Source organism: Nycticebus coucang, chromosome 12 (genome assembly GCF_027406575.1).
Source record: "Nycticebus coucang isolate mNycCou1 chromosome 12, mNycCou1.pri, whole genome shotgun sequence".
Lineage (NCBI taxonomy): Eukaryota > Metazoa > Chordata > Mammalia > Primates > Lorisidae > Nycticebus > Nycticebus coucang.
This window is the reverse complement of record NC_069791.1, coordinates 55,050,128-55,074,994: the sequence shown is the minus strand read 5'-3', so window position 1 is coordinate 55,074,994 and position 24,867 is coordinate 55,050,128. Positions and strand designations below refer to the sequence as shown.

Sequence of the window (24,867 nt, the reverse complement as noted above, 5' to 3'; positions counted from 1 at the left end):
ACTCCTTAAGAACAGGAATTCAAAATCAGCCTGAGCAAGAGTGAGACCCCTGTCTCTACAAAAATAGAAAAATTAGCCAGACATCCCGGGAGGCATCTACAGTCCCAGCCACTCAGGACTGGTGACAGCATCACTTGACCCCAGGAGTTAGAGGCTACAGTGAGCTACGGTGTATGATGACACCTCTGCACTCTAGCTCAGGCAGCAGAGTGGGGCCCTGTCTCAAATAATAATAATAATAATAATAAAAGAAAAAGAAAAAAAAGGAAAAAAAAGAAAGAACAAAGAAAGAAAAGAAAGTAGAAACAGTATACTAAGTCCTCCTCGTTCAGCATCAACAATTATTAACTTAAAGCCAAGCTTGTTTCAACCATATCCATACTCTCCCCCATTTCCTGACTCCAACCTCACTGGGTTTTATCAGAACGAATCCTAGATATCCTATTATGGCATCCATAACTCCTTCGGTGAGTGTCTCTAAACATAAAAACTCTTTTTAAAAACATAACTATGCTGCCGTTATCATGTATAAAATTTACAGTCTTTGTATGTGTATTATAGTAAAGTAATTCAGTATTCAAATTTCCCTACACTTGCCTTCCAGAGGCACTTGATGTTCTGGTCAATGTGAGATAGAATTAAAAATAATAACAAAAAAGAAAAAAGGAGAGAAAGAAGAGAAAAATAACAAGGGAAAGAAAGAGGGAAGAAATTAACCAAATTAATCAATACATTTAGTGAGTGTGTATGATAGAACAGGCCCTGGGCTGGGTTCTAGGGCACTGTGACCTCATGTTAATAGATGAGAATCAAAGGACAGAAAGGTTAAGTCACTTGGACCAAGGCTAGTCCACTTGTAAGTCTTGAAGATACAGCTCAGGTCTGTATGGTTCAAAAACTGGACTCACTCTTCTATACCATGTTGCGCCTGAGATAACTAAATTATTTACTAAGGGCTCTTGGAAAGAAGGAAGAGAGAGAGAGAGGATAAAGGGTTATAAAATTATCATCACAGGGCAGCACCTGTGGCTCAAAGGGGTAGGGTACCGGCCCAATATACCAGAGGTGGTGGGTTCAAACTCAGCCCTGGCCAAAAAAAAAAAAAAAAAAAAAAAAAAAATTACCATCACAAAGTGGTAAACTTTAATTGCTTTGTTGCATTTTTTGGTTGTGAGTCTTAACGCTGCAGCTGTCTCTGCAGACATTTTTGATTGCGAATCGTAACTCTGCAGCTGAGTGAATGAGAAGTATCTTTATTTCCCTGGATCTTGTTTTCTTCATCACTGAAATGGGATGTGGCAAGGATTAAAATGAAAAATTCAGGCACTTGATAGTGGCTGTTGCTGTTATTATATAGCTAAGGAATGGGATGGGGAAAGAGAAGGCAAGAGCGGGTCAATATTTACCCCCCTCTTTTGCGGACTAGCGTTTACCAGGCACTGCTAAGAATGATGAGCAGTAATCATAAAGGGCGAGTCTATCAGAGACAAAGAGCACGGCAGGGCCTGTGCAGGAGGCGGGGGCTGGGGAGGAAGAAGGGCCGCGGAAGTCCTTGGTCAGGAGGTAGAACGAAGGTGGGAAATGAAGATGAATTAGGGGTGTGGGAGCAGGACACTCACAGGACCAACCCAAGTGACTCGGCAGGTGGGGAGCTGAGCAGCCGAAATGGGAATAAGAATGGGTGGATTTAACTTCAGAAAGTGGGAAGTATCTGAGAAATATTATTATTTTTTTCTTCTTAATAAATGTTACTATGTAACATTTCATTACATGTTGTACATTCCATCTCTACACTTATTCATCCTACTTATCTGCTACTTCATATCATCTGACCTACATTGCCTTAGTTTTTCCCTTTACCCCTGCCCCTGGTAACCACTGTTTTATTCCCTACCCAGAGATAATCTTAATCAAGAAAAGAAGATTTGCTCAGAGCCTCAGGAACATGAATCTGACTGTGATATGTGAGACAGATATCACAGGGTAAGGGAGATGGGAGGCAGGGTCACCTATACAGTGGATGCTAAAAATCCCAAAGAAAGTCTCAAGGTCTTGGGATGAATGCAGATTTTACAGCTTCCTGAAGTCTCTCACGCTCAAAGACTTTTGTAGCCTATTTGTAATACTGAAATTCTAACATGCTGGTAGTAACGTCTTTTGGCCTCCAGAGAAAAGATATGTTCCAGATATTCAAAAACACCTTCACTAACTATGGCCCCTTCGCAGAGAGAACCCATTGATCAAAGCCCAAACCCTTTCCACTGGCAACTACGGCAAAAGCAGTGATGGATGAAGAAGATGTTGCCAAAAGGATAAGCCAGCAAAAATATGCAAAGGAGGCACTACGCTATTATAATAAACTCAGAGACCCAAGGAGCTCTGAGAAGCTCAGAAAGTAAGCTGATTCTGGTTATTTGTTCAAATAGGCATTTATTTGAAGACTCATAAAATGCCATCTTAGAACAATGGCCTTAGTGACCATGAAATTAGAGTCAATGACAATGTCAAGGGTTCCCTCCACTACCCCAGAGCTATAAAAAACAATCTCATAGCCTCTTAGGAAGATTTCCTTTTGACCTAAATTGAGGGTCAGCCATTGATTTCCAAAGAATGAAATTACCAGGATCATTAGGTTGGAATGAAACACCAGGGACATCTTGCCTATTTTCATTCTTCTTACAGAAGAACACTGATTTTTGTATGTACAAACACACACACACATACACAGATATCATCAATTTTTATAATATAGTATACATATATTATAAAGAGAGAGAATCATACAACCACAGTTAAGGAAGTTCCATCAAATAGTTTTGTTTGCTGGTTTAACAATACCCACCTGCAGGAAATTCTTCCATCTATCTTGCCAGCATTACATTGTTGTAATTTAGGTCAATATTCTAGATTTGCAAGCACATTTAATAAGCTCTACATAGCACTTTACAAACATTTAGTGAGAGACCCAGGAGAGAATTGTGATATGATAGGGTCCATTTATTGAGACCTGAAGATTCATCTTCAGCACTAAATGATGGCTTGAGGTCACTGCCAGCTTGGGGTTCAAGTCTACAATCTCGATCAGACTTTAAAGTAGCAGATAAATGTATCTAATTATACTTATTTTTTTTCTTGTTTCCTCTTTTGTCCATTCCTTTCTATTTATTTTTTTTCTCTCTCCTTCCATTGGCAGCTATCAACCTCACAGATATTATAAGACCACGTTCAAAATCAGAGACCTTCTAATCTATCTCTTATTCCTTTGTCTTCATTCCTCTTTTGAGAAGTATCTTCTCTACAGAATCCATTTTTGGAACATCTAAGAATTAATTTATTTTATTCTTTGAGCATCAGTGAAAAAGGAGATGGTGTTTAATTACAATTTCTAAAGCACACTAGATTATGTGAACCAATCCTTCCATTAAATACAATTAAAAATTTGGCTGCATATTTTTAAAATCCTTTAAAGGCCAGAATTTCTGACAAGATTGTACTAAACAGCAGAAAAAAAAATCTAAGGGAAAGTGAGAAATAGAAATAAGGTGATCTCCAAAGATGCCTTGAGTATTCTTTTTTTTTTTTTCTTAGAGACAGAGTCTCACTTTACCACCCTCAGTAGAGTGCCATGGTGTGTACAACTCACAACAACCTCCAACTCCTGGGCTTAGGTGAGTCTCTTGCCTCAGCCTTCCGAGTAGCTGGGACTACAGGCATCCACCACAATGCCCGGCTTTTTTTTTTTTTTTTAATTAATTAATTTATTTTTTATTGTTGGGGATTCATTGAGGGTACAATAAGCCAGGTTACACTGATTGCAATTGTTAGGTAAAGTCCCTCTTGCAATCATGTCTTGCCCCCATAAAGTGTGACACACAACAAGGCCCCACCCACCTCCCTCCTTCCCTCTTTCTGTTTCCCCCCCATAACGATAATTGTCATTAATTGTCCTCATATCAAAATTGAGTACATAGGATTCATGCTTCTCCATTCTTGTGATGCTTTACTAAGAAGAATGTATTCCACCTCCATCCAGGTTAATACAAAGATGTAAAATCTCCACCCTTTTAATGGCTGAATAGTATTCCAGGGCATACATATACCACAGCTTGTTAATCCATTCCTGGGTTGATGGGCATTTAGTCTATTTCCACATTTTGGTGATTGTAAACTGAGCTGCGATCAATAGTCTAGTGCAAATGTCCTTATGATAAAAAGGATTTTTTTTCTTCTGGATAGATGCCTAGTCATGGGATTGCAAGATCAAATGGGATGTCTATTTTGAGTTCTTTGAGGATTTTCCATATTTCCTTGTTTATGGAATAATATTGAAATTACCCCTAATCACTACTGTACTCAACATTATACTAGATACTACAATGAAGCAAGGGAAATAAATAAGAGATGTAAAAATCTCAAAGGAAGAAACAAAACTGCATCAGTCACAGATGTCATATTGCCAAACTAGAAATTCAAATGAAACTACAAATAAATTATTAGAGGTAAACAGGTAACTTAGAAGTTTGCTGAATTCAAATAAACATAAAAATCCCTGTAATCCTAGCATTCCTGGAGGCTGAGGCTGTGGATTGCTTGAGCTCAGGAGTTCAAGACCAGCCTGAGTGAGAGAGAGCTCCGTATCTACCCAAAACAGACAAATTAGCCAGGCGTGGTGACAGGCCCCTGTAGTTCCAGCTACTCTGGAAGCTAAGGCATGAGAATCACTTGAGCCCCAAGACTTTGTGATTGGTGTGAGCTATGATGAAGCCACGGCACGCAACCTTAGGGAAACGGAGTAAGACTCTATCTCAAAAATAAATAAATAAACAAATAAATAAAAATTAATTGCATTTTTCTAGTTCATCAATAGTAAGAAATGTATATTTAAACTTCGTATCATTTGCAATAGCATAAAATATAAGTTAGCTACAAATTAATGTGTTTCATTTTCTAATATGATTAGAAAAGACATTTACGGTGAAAATTATAAAACTTTAATTGAAAGACATTAATGAAGACCTATATAAGTGGAATTTACTTGTCTTATGGATGAAATGTCCACCAAAGTATCCATTTTCTCCAAACTGATCCTGAGATTCAAGGCAAACAATAGACCCACAGTGTTTGTTTTTATTTTGATAAAACTTGACAAAATGTATATGAATCAATAAAAAGTTAAGTACAGCAGGATATTCTTAAAGAAAAAAAGCTATTGAGTATGGAGCTATAGTAATTAAGTAATTATAGAATAGGGTTGGCTAACGTATAAAAAACAGAACGCAGTAATAAGAAAATGGAATTCACAAAGAAACCCACATAATTTACACTAATCTATAACAGAAGTTGCACAGTAGATCAATGGGGGAAAACAATGTATTTTCAGCAGGGATTAGACAATATGGCATCTGTATACACAGAAAATTTGATCCCTACTTCACATCAAAATCCAAATTTGTTTCACACAGATCAAAATCTTAAATGTGAAAGTGAAATGAAAGCTATAAAAGTTTTAGAAGACAATTTGTGATCCCTTTTTTTTTCCTTTTGCTTCGGGCAAAGGAAAGAATTATTTATTCTTAAATAATTTAGAAAAAATGCAAGTTATGAAGAAAAATGTTAATATTTATATTTTAAAATCAATAATTTCTGTTCATAAAATATAGTATAAAGTAAGTACAGTTAAGTCACAAATGAAGAATTTATAGCAATAGAACTAACAAGATGGATATAGAGCATGTGTGAAGAATTGTTACAAATTAATATGTCTGGGACAACTACAAACAAAAATGGGCAAAGGCTTGTAGGTGTTTACTAAGAGAATGGTCATTGTGAAAAGAATTTCTCCAGTGGCTTCAGTTGCTTAAACAAAAAAGAGATTAGGGGATGAAAAAATGATTTTCAATTCCATTAATGATTGGAGAAATAAAATTTAGAAAACAATGAGATATCCCACTTCAGACTACCCATTAGGATGGCTACTATCAAAAAAACCAATAAATACAAAAGCAGAAAAGAAGTATTTACGGGGATGTGGAATCCAGGTGCACAGTTGTGAGAATGTATAGGGGTATGTCTGTTGTGCAAAAGAGTGTGGCAGTTCCTGAAAAAATCAAAAACAGAATTACCATATAATCCAGCAACTCCATTTCTGGATATATCCCCAAAAGAATTGAAGATAAGATCTCAAGGATGTATTTGCACACTCATGTTTACAGCAGCATTATTTACAAAAGCCATAAAATTGAAGCAACACAAGTGTCTGTGAACAGACAAACAGATAAGCAAAATATGCTTATACATACAACAGAGTATTATTTACTTTTATTTTATTTTATTTTTTTCTCTGTCTCAAGGTCTACTGACCAAACTGGGCTCTTTTATTTTTTTTATTATTAAATCATAGCTGTGTACATTAATGCCATCATGGGGCATCATACACTGGTTTTATAGACCGTTTGACACATTTTCATCACACTGGTTGACATAGCCTTCCTGGCATTTTCTTAGTTATTGTGTTAAGACATTTATATTCTACATTTACTAAGTTTCACATGTACCCTTGTAAGATGCACCACAGGTGTAATCCCATCAATCACCCACTCCGCCCATCCTCCCCCCTTCCCCCTCCCCGCCCTCTCCCCCTTCCACCTTTTCTTAGGTTATAACTGGGTTATAGCTTTCATGTGAAAGCCATAAATTAGTGGAAATTCTGACACATGCTATAATACACTTGAACCTTGAGGACATTATGTTAGGTGGAATAAATCTGCTAAAAATGAAATACTGTATGTTTCCACTTCTGTGAGGCATTTAGAGTAGTCAAATTCATACAGACAGAGACCAAAATGGCGCCAGGGGGTCAGGTGGAGAGGAGGAATGGGAGGATTGGGTTGAATAAGTAGAGTTTCTGTTGGGCAAGATGAAAAGAATTCTGGAGATGGACAGCAGGGATGGTTGCATTAACAGTGTGGATGGACTCGATGTCATTGAACAGTATGCTTAAAAGTGGTTAAGATGGGGGCGGTGCCTGTGGCTCAAGGGGTAGGGCGCCAGCCCCCTATACTGAGGGTGGTGGGTTTGAACCTGGCCCCAGCCAAATTGCAATAACAACAGCAACAAAAAAAGTGGTTAAGATGACAAATTTTATGGTATATGTATTTTGCCACAGTTTTAAAGAATTTAAGAATTCAAATAAGTACAATGAGATGTTTCATAACTGTCAGAATGGCAAAATTTTAAAAGTCTGGACAATAGCAAGTGATGATGAGTGTGTTAAACAAATAGAAATCTTATACATGGCTTGTCAGAGCGTAAATTAATTCAATAACTTTGGAAAAATAATTTGACCTTATCTTATAGAACTAAAGACCTAAATACCTTCATGTCTCGGGTCTTCCATTTCTAGTTTTAAATTTGAAAGCAACTCTTGTAAATGTACACTGTGACACACTAGCGCTCTTTATCATGGCAACAAAAACAAACTGAAAATAACTCACATATGCATCAACAGTGGAATAGACAAATACATTGTTACATATTCATAAAATAAATTATTACATAACATTGAAACATAGCTGAATTCCAAGAACATAATGTTGACTTAAAAAGAAAGCTAGTAACAAAACAGTACTCCTTCTGTTGGGGGGCTTTTGGTACAAGTTGAGTATCCCTTATCCAAAATGCTTGGACAGGAAGTGTTTTGGATTTGGGATATTTGCATATACATAACAAGCTATCTTAGAGATGAAATCCAAGTTTAAACATAAAATTAATTTATTTTTCATATATACCTTATACATATAACCTTATGGCAATTCTATACAATATTTTTAATAACTTTGTGTGTGAAACATAGCGTGTTAAGTATTTATGTCTGGAATTTGTGGCATTTTTTCCACATTCCATTTCCACTTGTGGCATCACGTCAGTGCTCAAAAAGTGTTGGATTTCAGAGCATTTTGGATTTTGAATTTCAGAGTTTGGTATGAGGAATGCTCAACCAGTACATTCAAAAGTCCACAAAGTTCTACAGTATGCTGTGTAAAGAGATAAAACTCTGCTGCAAATCAAGAGAATGAGACAAGAAACTCAAAAATTCAGAAGAGCATCTCTGTCTGGGTAGTGTGTAGGGAAGGAGGTGAGATATAGAGAGATCCCTTTTTGGTCTTAAACCTATTAAGAAATAGTAATTTGTATCTTTTCAATATTTAACAAAGACAGTTTCTTCAACATCTGCCCAAAAGGTGTGTTAGAATCTATATCAAGAAGCAACTAACAGCACACACCTATTTACGTTATCCACATCTTTGTGCACGGGTGTGTGAATAAAGAGACATGTTTTCTTCTTGTTCAAGATTGGTGTTTCCTGTTCAAAATTGGTGTTTTCAAAAGCCTTCCAGAAGGATCTACGTGAAGGGGAATTTGAAAATATAGGGAGGTGGTAACACACGGTCACCTTTCCTGGGAAGATGGGAGGACTGAGGTTCCAAAGCTCAGGTGGAGGCCCCGGCTGTGGAGACGGAGGGGTAAGGCAGAGCCATAGCCAAGTGCAACTATTTGTGGATATCAGTGAGGTGTGGAAGTTTCTCTCAATGGGTTCTAATTTTCTCTGTAAAGTAGAAGACAAGGGTGTTCTCTGAGGATGAGGGATTAGATACAAGGTCTTTTTAGACATGATTAAAAATTTGGAAGTGAAAATAGGGTAAGTGGACAAGAACACGGAAAGACGGGGAAGGCCAGGGAACAGAGGGCACAGGGAGTGAGGACTCCAAGTCCAGGTAGGGTGGTCTGCCTTAGCCTCCTGGTAGTCCTGGTCTCCAAGAGACTTCTGACGTCTGTGATCTGAGAGCACTATGGGCCATTGTTTGCAAGGAGGGCTGAAACATGAACTCTAAGGGGTAAGTGGCCACTGAGGAGAGCGCTAATGAGGGGACCCTTGGGACCAGGTCATTGTCAAATGGGTCATCACTCTAAGTTGAAGATGTACTGGACATTGCACAGGAAGAAAAGGCAGGGTGGAGGGTTAACAGCCCAGGAGGAACAAACGCTTATAGCTCAATCAATTAATTACTTAAATAGATGAGCTGTATAATCTATTAAGCTGCCAAGGGAAAAAGAGTCCTCCTAAGGATAATAGGTAAGCCTATTCTCCACAGAGCTGAGAAGGTACTAAGATTTTGGAGAAATTCAGATCTTTTGGGAACCACATGTATTCAGTTATTTGCAAAATTATTGTGCCTGATACACAAGTATCTTTGCAGTAGCTTTGAAGGTAGAATTCATTTGTCCTAGTAAAAGTATTTAATTCTTGTCGTGCTGCAGTCTATAAAATATTTACATTGCTGTTCTTTATACGTACATTTCTGACTTCCAGTTGCATTTCTCTCGATGCACTTTCAATAAGATTTGGACTCTTGACAATGTCCTCCAAGCTAACTGTTGGGGAAATGAATCACAGAATTGCTGTAGCTCAAAAAGCCCCCAGGATGTCAAACTGTTCATCCTGTCGTCCTCAGGCACAAGAGAACCCAAACTAACCCAAATAAAGAGGTGATGTCTCCTGAGCCTGCAAAATCAAGAAAGACAGAATGGACCATCTTCCTTATTTGTCACATATCCCCCTCAAAATTGGAAAGTTCTCAATAACCCACTCTTCCCTCCTACTCTAATTAATGTGTTTCTCGGAATGTGGTGTTTAAGGAGAAAATCTCAAAGTCATTGACAGCGGACTCTGAGTCCAAATTTATGAAAGCAAAGTAGGAGTGATTTGCAGGGTGGCATAGAGGGAAAACAGTGAACGAGGAGTCAGGGCCTGTGTTTGCTGTCCTGGTCCACCTCTGTCTCTATAATCTCGAAGGTGAAGGGCTTTCTCTCACAAAGGTCCTCACTGTCAGCTAAAAGCATAAAAACGATGCTGTGAGAGACCCAAACCAAGCTGCCCTTACACAGAGCTCCCTCAGGGTCTGGACTGACTCAGAGGTAGACGCTCTAAAGCAGCAGCATCTGCAGAACTTTCTGTGATGGTGAAAATGTTCCATATCTTCACTGTCCAATATGGTGACCACCAGCTTCATGTGGCTATTCAACTCTCCACATGCGGCCAATGGACCCAAGAACTGGAGTTCAGCTTTTATTTGAATTCATTTAAATGTAAATAGCCACATGTGGCTAGAGCTCTCGTGATGGTGTTTGACAGTAAGAATCTTTCAGGGATATTATTTCTCGTGACTGAGATTTGATAAGTTACAGGGATAAGGGAATACTTAACAGCAGGGGCAAAATTTACCTCTGAAAACATTTCTGGGTATGCTGCAGTACAGAGAAAATTAGGCAATTGAGGCCTCAAAGCTCAATGCCATCATGGAGGTGTACTCTTTTTTTTGAGACAGAGCCTCAAGCTATCATCCTGGGTAGAGTGCTGTGGCATCACAGCTCACAGCAACCTCAAACTCCTGGGCTCAAGCGATCCTTTTGCCTCGGCCCCGCAAGTAGCTGGGACTACAGGTGCCCACCACAATGCCTGGCTAATTTTTGGTTGTAGTTGTCATTGTCGTTTGCCAGGCCCAGGCTGGATTCGAACCCACCAGCTCTGGTGTATGTGGCTGGTGCTTTAGCTGCTTGAGCTACAGGCGCCGAGCCATGGAGGCGGCTCCATGGAGATGGAAATACTTCTGTTGTATGGATTTTTAGGTAGAAATTATAATCTCTGTTTTGATGCTCTAATATATTTTGTACCTTATAGATATACATATAATTTTAATATTTTTTTTGTAAACTAATGCTGTCAACCTCCTTTCCTATTCAACACCTGAGATGCTGGATTTTGGAAAAAAAATCACCCAAGCACATAAATTGGCATTTGTTCAAACTCTTGGTTTCTGATCTCAACTGGGCCTTTGATGCTGTCTTAAGATCCTTCTATGTGCCCTTTTCAATCCTTCATTCCTCCCACTCTCATCTCTGGTGGAGAGGGGTTCTATTCTAAAACAACACATTTTCTTGATTACTATGACAGGTGATCAACGGTAGCAAGAGGGAAGTTGGGTTCTATGGGAGGTGGAGTCTAAGTTGATTGGAAGGTGATTCACTTAGAAGTATCACCTTAGAGAGAAGGTGATTCATGAACAACAGTTAAGAAATAAATTCACGCACACTTAATTATGGGGATACTTGCTGAGAAGTGTGCCATTAGGTGATTTTATTGTCGTGAGAACATCAGGAAGTGTACTTACACAACCCTGGAGGCAATAGCCTACTACACATCCAGGCAGTGGTGAGTATTTGTGTGTCTAAACATATCTAAACATAGAAAAGGTACAGTAAAAATATGGTATAAGAAAGAAAAGATGGCCCACTTGTGTAGGGTACTTACCATGGATGGAACTTACAGGACTGGACGTTGCTCTGGGTGAGTCAGTAAGTCATCTGGGAGTGAATGTGAAGGCCTAGGACATTACTATACACTGCTGTAGACTTTTTTTTTTTTAGACAGCCTCAAGCTGTCACCCTGAGTAGAGTGCCATGGCATCACAGTTCACAGAAACCTCCAACTCCTGGGGTTAAGCAATTTTCTTGCCTCAGCCTCCCAAGTAGCTGGAACTACTGGTGCCCGCTATAATGCCCGGCTACTTTTTGTTTGTAGTTGTCATTGTTGTTTGCCAGGCCCAGGTTGGATTCGAACCTGCCAGCTCTGGTGTGTGTGGCTGGCACCTTAGCCACTTGAACTACAGGCACCGAGCCACACTGCTGTAGCCACACTGCTGTAGACACTGTACGGTTAGGCTGTACTAAATTTATAGGTTGGTAAGTTTATAAAACTTATTTACAAAAATATTTTAAATTTACAAAACCTTTATCTCTTTAATCGTAAATTAGCTTACTGTAACTTTTTTATTTTATAAACATTTATTTATTTATTTCATTTTTTTTTTTTTTAGAGACAGAGTCTCACTTTGTCACCTTCAGTAGAGTGCCTTGGTGTCACAGCTCACAGCAACCTCCAGCTCTTAGGCTTGGGCTGTTCTCTTGCCTCAGCCTCCTGAGTAGCTGGGACCACAGGCGCCCACCACAATGCCCGGCTATAAACATTTATTTTTTAACTTAATAACTTTTTATAATAACACTTGGCTTAAAACATGCATTGTATAGCTCTATAAAAATATTTTCTTTCTTGGGCCGCACCTGTGGCTCAGTGAGCAGGGTGCCGGCTCCATATACCAAGGGTGGCGGGTTCAAACCCGGCCCTGGCCAAACTGCAACAAAAAAATAGCCGGGCGTTGTGGCGGGCACCTGTAGTCCCAGCTACTCGGGAGGCTGAGGCAGGAGAATCGCCTAAACCCAGGAGTTGGAGGTTGCTGTGAGCTGTGTGACGCGAGGGTGGTAAAGTGAGACTCTGTCTCTATAAAAATATATATATATATATTTTTTTTCTTTCTTTATATCTTTATTCTATACGCTTTTATCTATTTTAATATTTTTTACTTTTTAAACTTTGTAGCCTAGGCCTCCAAAGGGTCAGGATCAGACAATATCACTGCCTTCCCCCTCCACATCTCGTCCCACCGCAAGGTCTTCAGAGTAGTTAACATTCATGGATGTCCAAGTTACTCCTGTGATGACAATACCTTTTTCTGGGATACCTCCTGAAGGACCTGCCTGAGACTGTTGATTTTAAAATGAAACGTAGAAGGAGTACACTCTCTATTAATAAAGAGTGTAGTAAATAGAGACGTCAGTAACACGGCCATTAATGATCATGACGAAGCGTGACACACTGCACGTGATTGTACTGCTCTGCTTCTACACGACGGGCGACACCATAGCTGTTTTACACCAGCGTCACCACAAACATGTGAGCAGTGTTTTGCACTATGACACCACTAGGCAATGGGAATTTTCCAGCCCCACTACCATCTTATAGGACCACTGCTGTGAAGGTGGCCCGTTGTTGACCTAAATCCCACCCTGCAGATTCTAATTGATATGTGGCCAGCTATGAGTAAGACTGGGTCTTTATGATAATGGACTACATACCTTCCAGACTGCGTGAGGTCAAGTAGGAAGGTTCCATGGGTTTTCCTAATCCACTCTCTCTTCTATTCCTCCTTGGAACTAGCTTCAAACTTTCACGACCATGGTGCTCATCAGTAGATGACATCTGTTTCCCTGAGAAACTATTAATGGAAACCTTCAGATGGAGTCTCCTTCAGTTTTCTGAATTCATTCTCCATTACCCATGCAGTAATACCCCCCACCATCAGTCCTTGCCTCTTTCCACTCCGTCACAGTGAAAGGGTCCCCTCCTCTTCTTTAAGATTAGTTATTCTTATTACTAATAGGGACTTTGTTCTATTAAGTATCTCATTTCTCTCTCATATCTTCCACCTGTTCGCTCTCATATTTTTTTTTTCACTTATCATCCTTAGCATTTAAACATGCACAAATCTCTCCTACACTAAAAGAAAAATTTCCTCGACCACCCGGACCTCTTGACTGTGACCTATAGCTCTCTCTTGTCCTCCAGTCACAGATTTCCTCAAAGAAGTCCACCTGGCTCTAACATGACTGGCTCACCCCATTCACTCCTTCACTACTGCAATCTGTCCCCACTGCTTCATTGAAACTGTTTTCAGGGTAAGATAACCAATGACCAGCTAAAAATTAAATGTTTAACCAGCTGTGTTGGTAGCTACATCTCACTGTATCTCTTAAGAGACCCTCTGAAACTGTTCTATTTGTGTATTTCTTTCTCAGACGGACTCAGGAGAGAGAATTGGGAGCCATCCTAAACCTGCCATTTATAATGATATATTTATAAATATATCATTTATAAATATTATCTCCAACCACCTGCCATTCTGGGCCTTTGTAGATCAAGTTCCTAGCACGTGGTGCTTTTAAATGAATAGTGTTCTGACAATTCCAACCTCATAGTTTGGATGAGCCTGACCCCATTCCATCTCCAGAAAAGGGACATAATTTCTTTAGTTCAGTCAGCATCTTCCATCTTCCTGGCTGCAGTGTTTGGGTCAGAGATGAGTAAAAAAGAATCCAAATCAGGTCAATCAGAGTCACTAAGACTCAATCCTGAAACCTTTATCTGAACCATTAGAGAAGTGGACTTTCCTACCAGACATGAGGCACGGAGCCTCAAGAGTTGCTGACAGCTATCTTGGGACACAAAAGAGAGGCCGGATGGACAGCAGAGTCAGCACTGAGGCCTGGAGGAACGGAGACAAGAGGAGAAAGCACAGGTCCTAATCATAAAGCTCAAGTGCTGGATGACTCCTTCCCTGAAGCTCCAGACTTACTCTCAAAATGCTACGTGTTAATAGCCAGTTAAGTACCCTGTTTTAGGTTAAGCCATTTGGGTCATATTTTTCACTTTTATAATCAGAAACAGTTCTAACCGACACAGGGCCCTACACCTAAATCATTTCTCCAAATATTATCATTTCTCCATAATATTTTTCAAGTCTGTTTAAAATTTTAATATATTTTATAATATCATCATTTATTATATATTATTTTTATTTACATATTATCATTTATTTATATTATTTATAAATAATATATCATTTATAAATGTTATCATTTATGATAATATCATAAATCATTTCTCCATAATATTTTTCAAGTCTATTTAAAATTTTAATGAGGAGTTCTTTAATGAGATTTAATGAATAGGCTAACTTAACAATGAGAAAAGTTATTGAATTTTCTAACAGGAAGTTCCATGATAAGAAGGTTTCATGTCTTATTTATTCAGCAGCTCAATGATGTCACCAGATTCCAGGTTTTTTTTTTTCTTTTTTCTCTCTGCTATGACATCTATAGTGTTGGCTTTATCATTCGGGCTGTAACAGGATGGATATAGCAGTGACTCATCTAGACACCTGATGTCTAGAAGATGAAGAGAAAACAGTCTTTCTATAGCCTTCCTTTACCAGAGAGGAAACCACTTCCGGGAAACCTCCAGCAGGTGTCCCCTCACATCTAGACCCTGTCTAGAACTGGGTCACAGGCCAATTCCCTGGAGGGGTGGGCTCCTCGTCAGCCACCTTGCTGTGTAGAAGGGAGCTCTGTTAGTGAGAAAAGAGGGAATATTAGCAGTTTGGGAGAAAGCTGGTAGGGTCCACAAACAAAGGGCTTCAAGACCTGACTCCTGCCAAATTCTCTGGCCTCATCTTCTGCCACTCACGTCCTTGTACCTGACCCTGTAGCTCTACTGACCTCAGTTCTGTTTTTCTGGGCATGCTATGCACTCACTTGCACGGCTAGGGCCTTCATGTCTAGAAGGCACGCCCAGATTCACATCTTCTACTCATCTTTAAGGATCCATCTTGTTACCCTGTTACTTCCCCTGAGACTTCCTCCCTCACCCCAAGGTGTGAACAGGGGCCATTCTTCTCTACTCCTAATACACTTCTGCCCCTCCCATTAAAGTGTTTGTCATACTGCATTGTAACCTGTTCATTTCTTTGTCTCCACAATTAGGACATGACCTTGAGGGCAAGAAATCCTCCTTGGTCTCTGACATATTGCACAATTGATTGAGGCATAGTAACTGCTTAATGCTCAAATAGTCCTACTAAGAAGCAGGTTCTGTCAGTCCTTCATACTAAATATATTCTTCCTTTCAAGGATAACTCAGAGAAACCTTCTCAGGCCAAGCTCTTGAAAAATACTAAAATATCTAAACTTCAGTCAGCTCAATGTAATTCATTATTAACTCTTCAACAAGATATTTTAAAAATAAATTTAATTTAGGTATAACTTACATATAATAAAATGTAACCATTTTAAGTGTACCAATCTATGAGTTTTGACTAAATTCTTTCTTTCTTTTTTCCTTCCTTCCTTCTTTTTTTTTTTTTTTTTTTTTTTTGCAGTTTTTGGCCAGTGCTGGGTTTGACCCCACTATCTCCAGCACATGGGGCTGGCACCCTATTCCTTTGAGCCACAGATGCTGCCCAAGTTTTGACTAAATTAGACACTCATGTAACCACTACCAAAATCAAGATACAGAACCCCCAAATTCCTTCATGCTTCTTTGCCCTCATCTCTGGCACCAGGAAACCACTGATCTGTGTGTGCTTGCTCTAGAATTTCAGACAAATATGATCAGGTAATCCACCAGCCTTGAGCTCAGGAGTTCAAGACCAGCCTGAGCAAGAGTAAGACTCCATCTCTACTAAAAATAGCTAACCATTGTGGTGGGTGCCTGTAGTTCCAGCTGCTTCAGCTGTTCTAGGCTGAGGCAAGAGGATCACTTGAGGCCATGAGTTGGAGGTTGCTGTGACCTATGATGCCATGGCACTCTACCGAGAGTGACAGAGTGAGATGCTGTGTCAAAGAAAAAGAACAGTGGAATCATATGGTATGTGTTCTTTTAGGATCATCTATTCAAATCAACTACGTCTTTTGCCCATTTTTTATTGGGTTAAAATCCAATGTCTTAACTCTTTTGTATGTTCTGTGTATTTGTATTCTAAATTATTACGATTTCCTACTGTGTTTTTTTTCCTCCTAAAAGTCACATAACTTCAGCTTTTATAATACATTTAGGTCTGTGATCTATTTTGAGTAATTTTTGTGTAAAATGTGAGATAAATGTGGATGTTTATGGATATCTAGTTGTCCTAAGTCCATTTATTGACATGATTGTCTTTCCTCATGAAATTTCCTGGGCACCTTTGTTGAAAATTAATTGACTACATGTGTGCAAGTCTAGTTCTAGACTCTCTATTCTGTCCTATGGATCTATATGTCTCTCCTTACATCAATATCACACGATCTTTGTTATTGTAGCTTTATAAGACATAAAATGAAGCAGTGTAAGTTCTACAATTTAATCATTTTTAAAACATCTTTTTTTTTTTTTTTCTGGTGGGATTTTTCTGTGTTGCCTAGGCTGGTCTTAAACTCCTGGGCTTGAGTGATCCTCCTGTTTCTAGCTGGGACTAGAGGTGCAAGCCACCAAGCCTGGTGGAAACTTCTTTTAGATAGTCTGGGTCCTTTGTATTTTTATATATGTTTTAGAATCCATTTTATCTTACAACTAATTGGTGTAACTAAACCTTCTGGTACTTTGATTAAGATTATGTTGAATTTTAAGATAAATTTGGGGAGAATTGATATCATAACAGTATTGAGAGTCTTCCAAACCATAGTCATAGTATATTCTTCCATTTAATTAGGTCTTCTTTAATTTATCTCAGCAATGTTTGTAATTTTCCACGTACAGGTTTTTATATATAGCATATTTGTTGCATTAACCTAAGTATCTTATCTTTTCTGATGTTACTGTGAATGGTGGAGATGCCACTTATTTTTGTATGTTCAACTGGTATCCTTCAACCTTGCTAAATTCACTTAATAATTCTAGTTACTTTTCTGTTGATTCCTGAGGACTTTCTATATACATAATTGTTCTGTCTACTACCAGAACAGTTTCATTTTTCCAATCTTTATTTTATTTGTATTGCCTCATTAGACTGGTGAGACCCTCTAATGCTGTGTTGAACAGAGATGATAAGAGTGCATACCCTTGCCTTGTTCCCGAACTTAGGGAACATTAAATTAAGTATGATGTTTGCTGTAGGTTTTTTCATAGCTGTCATTTATCAGATTGAAGCAATTCCTTCTACTCCTAGTGTGCTGAAAAGCTGTTGAATTTTGTCAAATAGCTTTTCTGAATAGATTGAGACTCTCCTATGATTCTCCTAATTAAATGATCTGCATTGACTGATTTTTGAATATTAAACCAACTCAGCCTCATCGAGTGACATAGTTTACCCTACTCTTGAGCAGTTTAGTGTTCAGCCACAGATACAAGGAAGGGACATACAGATTTCTGGCACTTTTTTCTATGTACCTCCTTTTTCTCTAGTACTTTTACTCCTGACTTTCAGTCAACTCACCCTCATGACACCACAGTCTCTGCCTGAGTGAGAACACCAGACTCTGCTTGGGTTCCATCTCTCTGCATAGCTTCTGGAAAGTACCTCCAGGCAAAAAGCCAGGGCAATAATAGGGCTCACTCATTTGTTTCCCTTTTCCAAAATATCACCATTCTTCTTGCCTTTTGCCCAGTACTCCCTCATGTATATATTTTAGTTTATGGTGGAAAAATCGAGTGCAGTTATTCTGATGTGGTTGAATGTTGAAATTAGCTGTAAGGATTCTTGATGGTGGAGGAAGCATTGTTTTTTCTACGATTCTTGAGTATTTTAGGGACTTACTTTTAATGAATGTTCATGATCTGTCTAATGTTATGGTTACCCTTCTTGGTCACCCTCTTTCTTTTGAAGCTGGAAGTTCACAGAGCATTAATTCTATGCCAGGCACTAATTAATATTTTATTACATCCTCATAGCATCATATGATATAGGTATTACATTTTACAAATAAGAAGATAACTATGTAAAGCGATGCAGTGACTTACGCAAGGTAGATTAATTGAATTAGAATTTGTCTTTAATTAAAGAATTTAGGCTTTTAACTGTGCCATTGTCATCTCCTTCTGAGATTTTGACATGATTACTTGGCGATCCTGTCGTCACTAATAAGATTCCAGACATGTACAAACAAAAATGAGCGTGTAATTTCCGAGAGTTCACAGACCCTGGGAGGTCTTGCACAGATAAGTCTAATCACAAATGCAAGCAAGAAGACCCCTGGTTCATGTAATCAGCCAACCAGTCGTTGCCATCTTAAATCCTTTTACCATCACCAAATCCGTGGTGACTTCTGCACTTTCTTTCTTAAGTTCTAGTGCTTCTATACTGCTTGTTACAATTATGCATCAAACCTTGTAAGATCACCTTTCTCTGCTTGTGACACTGCTCTCAGTGGGATTCAAGGTGAGTCCACATGAATGTATGCCTACCTAGTAAGACCACATGTCCCCATGCCATGTCTTGCTTTACAACTACATAGTACTTAAGAAACTGATCCCACGAAGTATATTTAGAACTAGTTACGTATCTTTCCATAAAAGATCATCAGGACTAATTCCATTATGACTCACTTCCAAGTTTATCTCAAATACCTAGGACCTTACTGCTTAAATGCATGGTCTCTCACCACAAGCCAGCCTGTGGTGCTGCCACCCAACCCTGATTCCTCCTCTAAGACACACACACAACAGGTCTCCTAGGTGGGCATTTGAAGGTTTTTCCTCCCATTTCTAAGATATCCTTCTCCATTCTCATTTTCAGCTGTTAATTTTGCTTTCCCTTTTACTGAGGAAATTTCCTTTGATTACACAGATCACGAGTGGGGAACCTGTGACCTAAGGTCACATGTAGGCTTCCAGGTCAATAAGTGTGGCCTTCGGAGTGAATCCAAACTTTGCAGAAGAAATCCTTTTATGTTTACTAATATAATTTTTTTGTCTTTTCTATTTTTATTTTATTTTTTAAATGTATGTATTTATAATACCAAAGGATAAACTAAGGTTAAAAAAAATCCTCCCAAATTGCCCAACACAATTAGAATATTTGTAAGCCATAAGGGCTAAATATATGGCTGCTATGTTCATGATTGAGTTCTAATTTTCTCTGCCTGACTGATGCTACTATTACACTAGGTTGGTTGGCAAGAGTTTATGGGGGTTGAATACGCTAGTCTGTTATCAGCTTTGGAAAACGTTGCACTGTGTTTCTATTTGAAGTGGAATTTGTGAATAGTTGCACAATGTTACAGCATTTTCTAATTCTGTCTGCTTCACCAGTTATCTTATCAAAGAATACCAAGAGAGCCCTGAAAGAAGAAAACAGACTTTTTAATGAAGATGGGGAATCGGAACATTATATTGTTTCTGCTAAAGAGCAGATGATTTGCTTGCTTTGTGATACTGCAATATCAACATTAAAGAAATCTATTTTTTTTTTTTTTTTTTTTTTTGCAGTTTTTGGCTGAGGCTGGTTTTGAGGCCGGCGCCCTACCCCTTTGAGCCACAGGTGCCACCCAACATTAAAGAAATCTAGCACACATCAGCGTTATCACACTCATAAGAACCAAAAATATTTTAAATTAGAGGGAGAAGCACAAAAGGTTGTATTGCAGAAATTAAAAGATAAAAAGCAAAAGCAATGACAATTCTTTCAAGCAGCAATAAGACCTGGAAATAATGCCACTGAAGCAGCTTACAAAGTACCTTACATACTTGAGGAAAAAGGGAAGCCATTCAGTGATATAGGAATTGTGAAAGAATCAATCCTTGAAGTTGTAGGATACTTAAACCCCAATGACACAGCAAAATACAAGCAACTGCTTCCTTTGAAGAGAACCATAAATGATTGGCAGCATGAAGTCGTTTTCAATAACAGAACAATGTCACGCAATACTTCAATAAGATGTATATTCTTCAATCTCTTTTGGTGAATCAACTGATACTATGGCTTGGCATAGGTTTTATACCTCTTTCGGGTCATAACAGAAGAAAATCTTTGCTTGCTTTGGGCACTCTTGGTGAACAGAACATGGGAATAGAGATCTTTGACAACTTTCAAGATAAATGTCATGAAGTTGGACTGAATTTTGTAAATTTAGTGAATGTATGTACGAATCGTGCACCTTCCATGACAGGAAAATGTGAAGGGTTTATTGCACAGATTAAAAAATGTATTAACAGACCCAGATGCTCTCATTTCTTCTCATTGTATCTTCCATCAGCAATGTCTCTGTACCAACACTGCTATTTTAAGTCACACTTACCAACACGTTGTAAGTATTGTTAGCAAATGTAACACATCATGATCAGTTTCATAACATGCTAAAGTTGAAGATGAGGTATTAAGTATGGATTTGCCATATCATTCTAAGGTGTGTTAGCTATCACAGGGGCTGATGTTAGCCAAAATTTTATCTTTTTGACAAAAGATAGTTACATTTTATGAAGAATATAATCATCAATGTGAATTATTGAAAGATTTCTATAGGAATGCAGCATTTCTCTGTGGTAGTATGTCAAATCAAAATGACATGAATTTTTTTTGCAAGGTAAAACTAAGTCTAATCTGATACGTGAAAAAAATGTGCAAACATTTAAAAAAAATAAAACTATCTTTAGGCCAGATGCAGTGGCCATGGCTGTAATCTAGCACTCTGGGAGGCCCAGGTGAGTGGATCACCTGAGTGTAGGAGTTTGAGAACAGACTGAGAAAAGTGAGACCTACATCTATTAAAAATAGAAAAACTAGCCAGTTGTTGTGGTAGGTGTCTGTAGTCCCAGCTACTCAAGAGGCTGAGACAAGAATTTGAGGTTGCTGTGAGCTGTGATGCTATGGTACTCTACCCAGGGGTACTGAGTGAGACTCTCTCAAACAAAACAAAACTATATTTTTTCAAAAAATTTCTTGTTCAAAAGGGGATTTCAGATGAACATTTTTCCCACTTAGCAAAGGTCACTGATAAGCAGGATAATACATACAAATCATTTGAAGAATATGCAGCTGTTATATATCTATTATTAATAATTGGAGAGTGAATACAATAAAAGATTCACTTGAGAATCATATCATGCTCAAATTAGCATTTCAGTCTTACCTTGTTGATATCACCATGGCACCTAAAGAACTGCATATGGAGGAACACACTGCCCTCTCCCTTCTTGACCCCATCCCTTCCTTTCTCCTCCTTACCCACTCTCCAGCCGCCCTGGCTTCTGGCACTGCCGCTGTCCCTGAAGGCGCTCCTGGCTCAGCGATGGGGTCTCCGGCCTCCACGTTACTGCCAGATGAAGAGCTTGAGGAAATCAGGAGATGGGCTTTTTTCACAGTCAGATCACTTGCCTCTACAGCCGATTCACCAGCCTGGACAAAGGAGAGAGTGGGACTCTCAGCCGGGAAGATTTCCAGAGGATTCCAGAACTTGCCATCAACCCATTGGGGACTGTATCATCAATGCCTTCTTTCCAGAAGGAGGTAAACTTCCATGGATTCATGAGAACGTTGGCTCATTTCCAACCTATTGAGGATAACAAAAAGAGCAAAGATGTGAATGGACCAGAACACTCAACAGCCGAAGCAACAAACTGCACTTTGCTTTTCCACTATATGATTTGCATAAAGATGACAAGATCTCCCGTGATGAGCTGTTAAAGGTGCTACGCATGATGGTTAGAGTGACTATCTCCGATGAGATAGTATTGCAGACAGGACCATTCAGGAGGCTGATCAGGATGGGGACAGTGCCATACAGAATTTGTTAAGGTTTTGGAGAAGGTGGACATGGAGCAGAAAATGAGCATCTGATTTCTTCACTAAGGAACGAAACCAAATTGTTCGTTGCTTTCTAGTATTTAAGAACTGGAACTTGAGAGTCCTCCTGTCTACCAGCCCTGCCTCTACCCCATCATTTCCCTTATCCTAACATACTACTGCTGTTGCATGACAACCCCACATATGTTCTGTCAACACAAACCAGCCTTTAATGTATAAACAGGGCATTACGGAATGGTACACCCCATCTATTTCTATTCATTATCCATTCACCAGTTCTCCATTTATATATATCATCTTGCTAATGAACGCTACACGTCCATCCAGTCTGAGAAAGTAAGAGGCCATCATGCCACGGTCTGTGGCCTTTCATTCTCAACTTACGTACCTATATGGCTCCTCTTATTAGTATAGTGTTGATTATTCAGAAGATAGCCTTATGCCTGCAGGTTTGCTTAGTTTGGGGACACCATTAGTACCAGAATGGCTGCTATAACAATGTGCTTGGAAACTTTGTCATGGGTTCTTGAACAAGGAGGGTGGGCACCCTCTAAAGCCTCCTGAATTCACACCTGTGCAGCATGGTTTATGCCTCAGTGTTACATGCACTGGAATATTTTCCCCTTCATGTTTCCAAGTAGAGAAATTAGTGTTATGGAAGTGCCTAATGTATCCCAGTCCAAAAGATTTAAAGATTGTCATCAGCGTCTTGAGGTTTTACACAAAATTCTTTGTGAAATTTACACTTGGCAAAATGTTAATGCTGGAAGCCATAGTCAGCACCTAATGCGGGTCCAAAGCATTGAATGTATTCTATCATTAGCTGCCTGGTTATCTTAGCTTCCTACTTCTAGTAGACCACTGCTAATCCCTTAGAAACAAGGGGTCTTCCACTGGGGGCTCAATCTAAAGTGGCATTACAGGTCTTTGAGCAAGCCACAGCAACTTCTCTGCCAGTCAGCTTAGTTTAAGCTTTAATGAATCAAGCTGTTGCCCTCCTCATGTATGTCTGTATGAGTCTATTCATCCATGTATCTGCCCTTGACTGACTTTCTCTTACTCATTGCTTGCTTGCTTGTTTCCTTGCTTTCAAAGGCTAAGATGTGTACACAGTTCTTTAGGAAGAGAATTGTGAAAAAATGCCACTGCAAAAGGATGGAGAATAACAGGGAATAGGGCAGTGGCCAGGCTGGATGGTTCAAGTATAAATGAATGAAGAATTCTTTTTTTTTTTTTTTAGTTAGTCTACCAATGTTAATGTTAATCTCATCCAAAATACCTTCACAGAAATACTCATGACAATGTCACCCCAGGGCCCAGGCCAGTTGACACACAAAGTTAACCATTACATGCTTGAGGCCGTAATACACAGGCCCTCACCTGCTGGAAATAGATGTAAGGCCAGGTCTCTCTTCCTCCTGAATGAAGAATTCTTTATGAAACATTAGTGTGATTATGTGATCAAGTGATGTAATGTAGGAACTGTATAAAAGGGAAGAGGGATCTGATACGGATGTGTAAGCAAGGTACTTCAGAGGCTCCTTAATTATGGCTTTCCTCCCTTAATCCACATTTGTGCCTTATCGTTCCATTAAAATTATATCATCAATCCATCAATAAATACTTGTCATTAAAACAAACAAACAAAAAGAACTGCATGTGGAATTGATTGAGCTCTCAGATGACATTTGAAAGTCATCGTTTGGAGAGAAGCAAGATCCAATTGAAATATGGGAAAATGTAGTAGAATACCCATGCCTTCAGCAACACGCCCACTTATTGCTGTGAATATGTATTCTCCTACCAGACCCAAATTAAGATGCTCTTAAGGCCACACATGACTGATACCTATCTAGAGGATCAACTGAAACTTCAGACCTCTGTACTCCAACGAAATATTCAAATGCTATCCAACAAAAACCCAACATAATAAAGTCATTAAAAGGTTAGTTCAATTTATAATGAAGAAGTAATTTTCATTCTTGATATTATTAAGTGCACAGTAGTTAGATTTTTATAAAATAATGTACATTTTAAAGTATATCCTACCGAAGTGTCTTGAATATGGCCTTACTTGATAATAGCTAAATGAATGTGGCTTCCAACCTGAAAAGTTTCCTCACCCAGCAGAGGGAATGTCCACAAATTCTCATAACTACTTGGATCTTACCTCTGCTCTGTCTCCCGCTCTCTCACTGTCCTTTTCCAAGGTCAACTCCTTCTTTTGTTTTAGATCTCATTCTTCTTTCACATTTTCAAGAATATTGCTCTATTTTTTCTCTTTCAATTGCATTAATAGTTTTTTCTTTTCTACTTGAACCATTCCCATTAGCATACAAACCTAGGAGCTCTCATCTTTAAAAAAAAGAAAAAAAGAGTTTTAGTCTTGTCACCCATCATTTTCCTCAGCCTACTACTCTATTCCTCTACTCCCCTGGATGCCGAAACACCAAGAATTGTTGGTAACATGTGATCAGTTTTCCCTCAATCTCCTTTCAATTCAATTTTTCTAAGTCTTATTTCTAAGTTCCACATTCTACTCATCCTATTAGCAGTGTCCAACAATGCTGTTCTCTCTCTTCTTCTTAAAAAACTGGTCTCACTTGTAAACAGCTCAGTGGATTCTGAAACAGGTGATTTGGGC

At 38.8% G+C, this 24,867-nt stretch overlaps 1 pseudogene; it reads left to right on the top strand.

Annotated features, from left to right (window-relative positions):
- The first annotated feature begins 21,708 nt into the window (after nucleotides 1-21,708).
- On the top strand, nucleotides 21,709-22,268 carry LOC128562218 (calcineurin B homologous protein 1-like; annotated as a pseudogene).
- The last annotated feature ends 2,599 nt before the right edge of the window (nucleotides 22,269-24,867 follow it).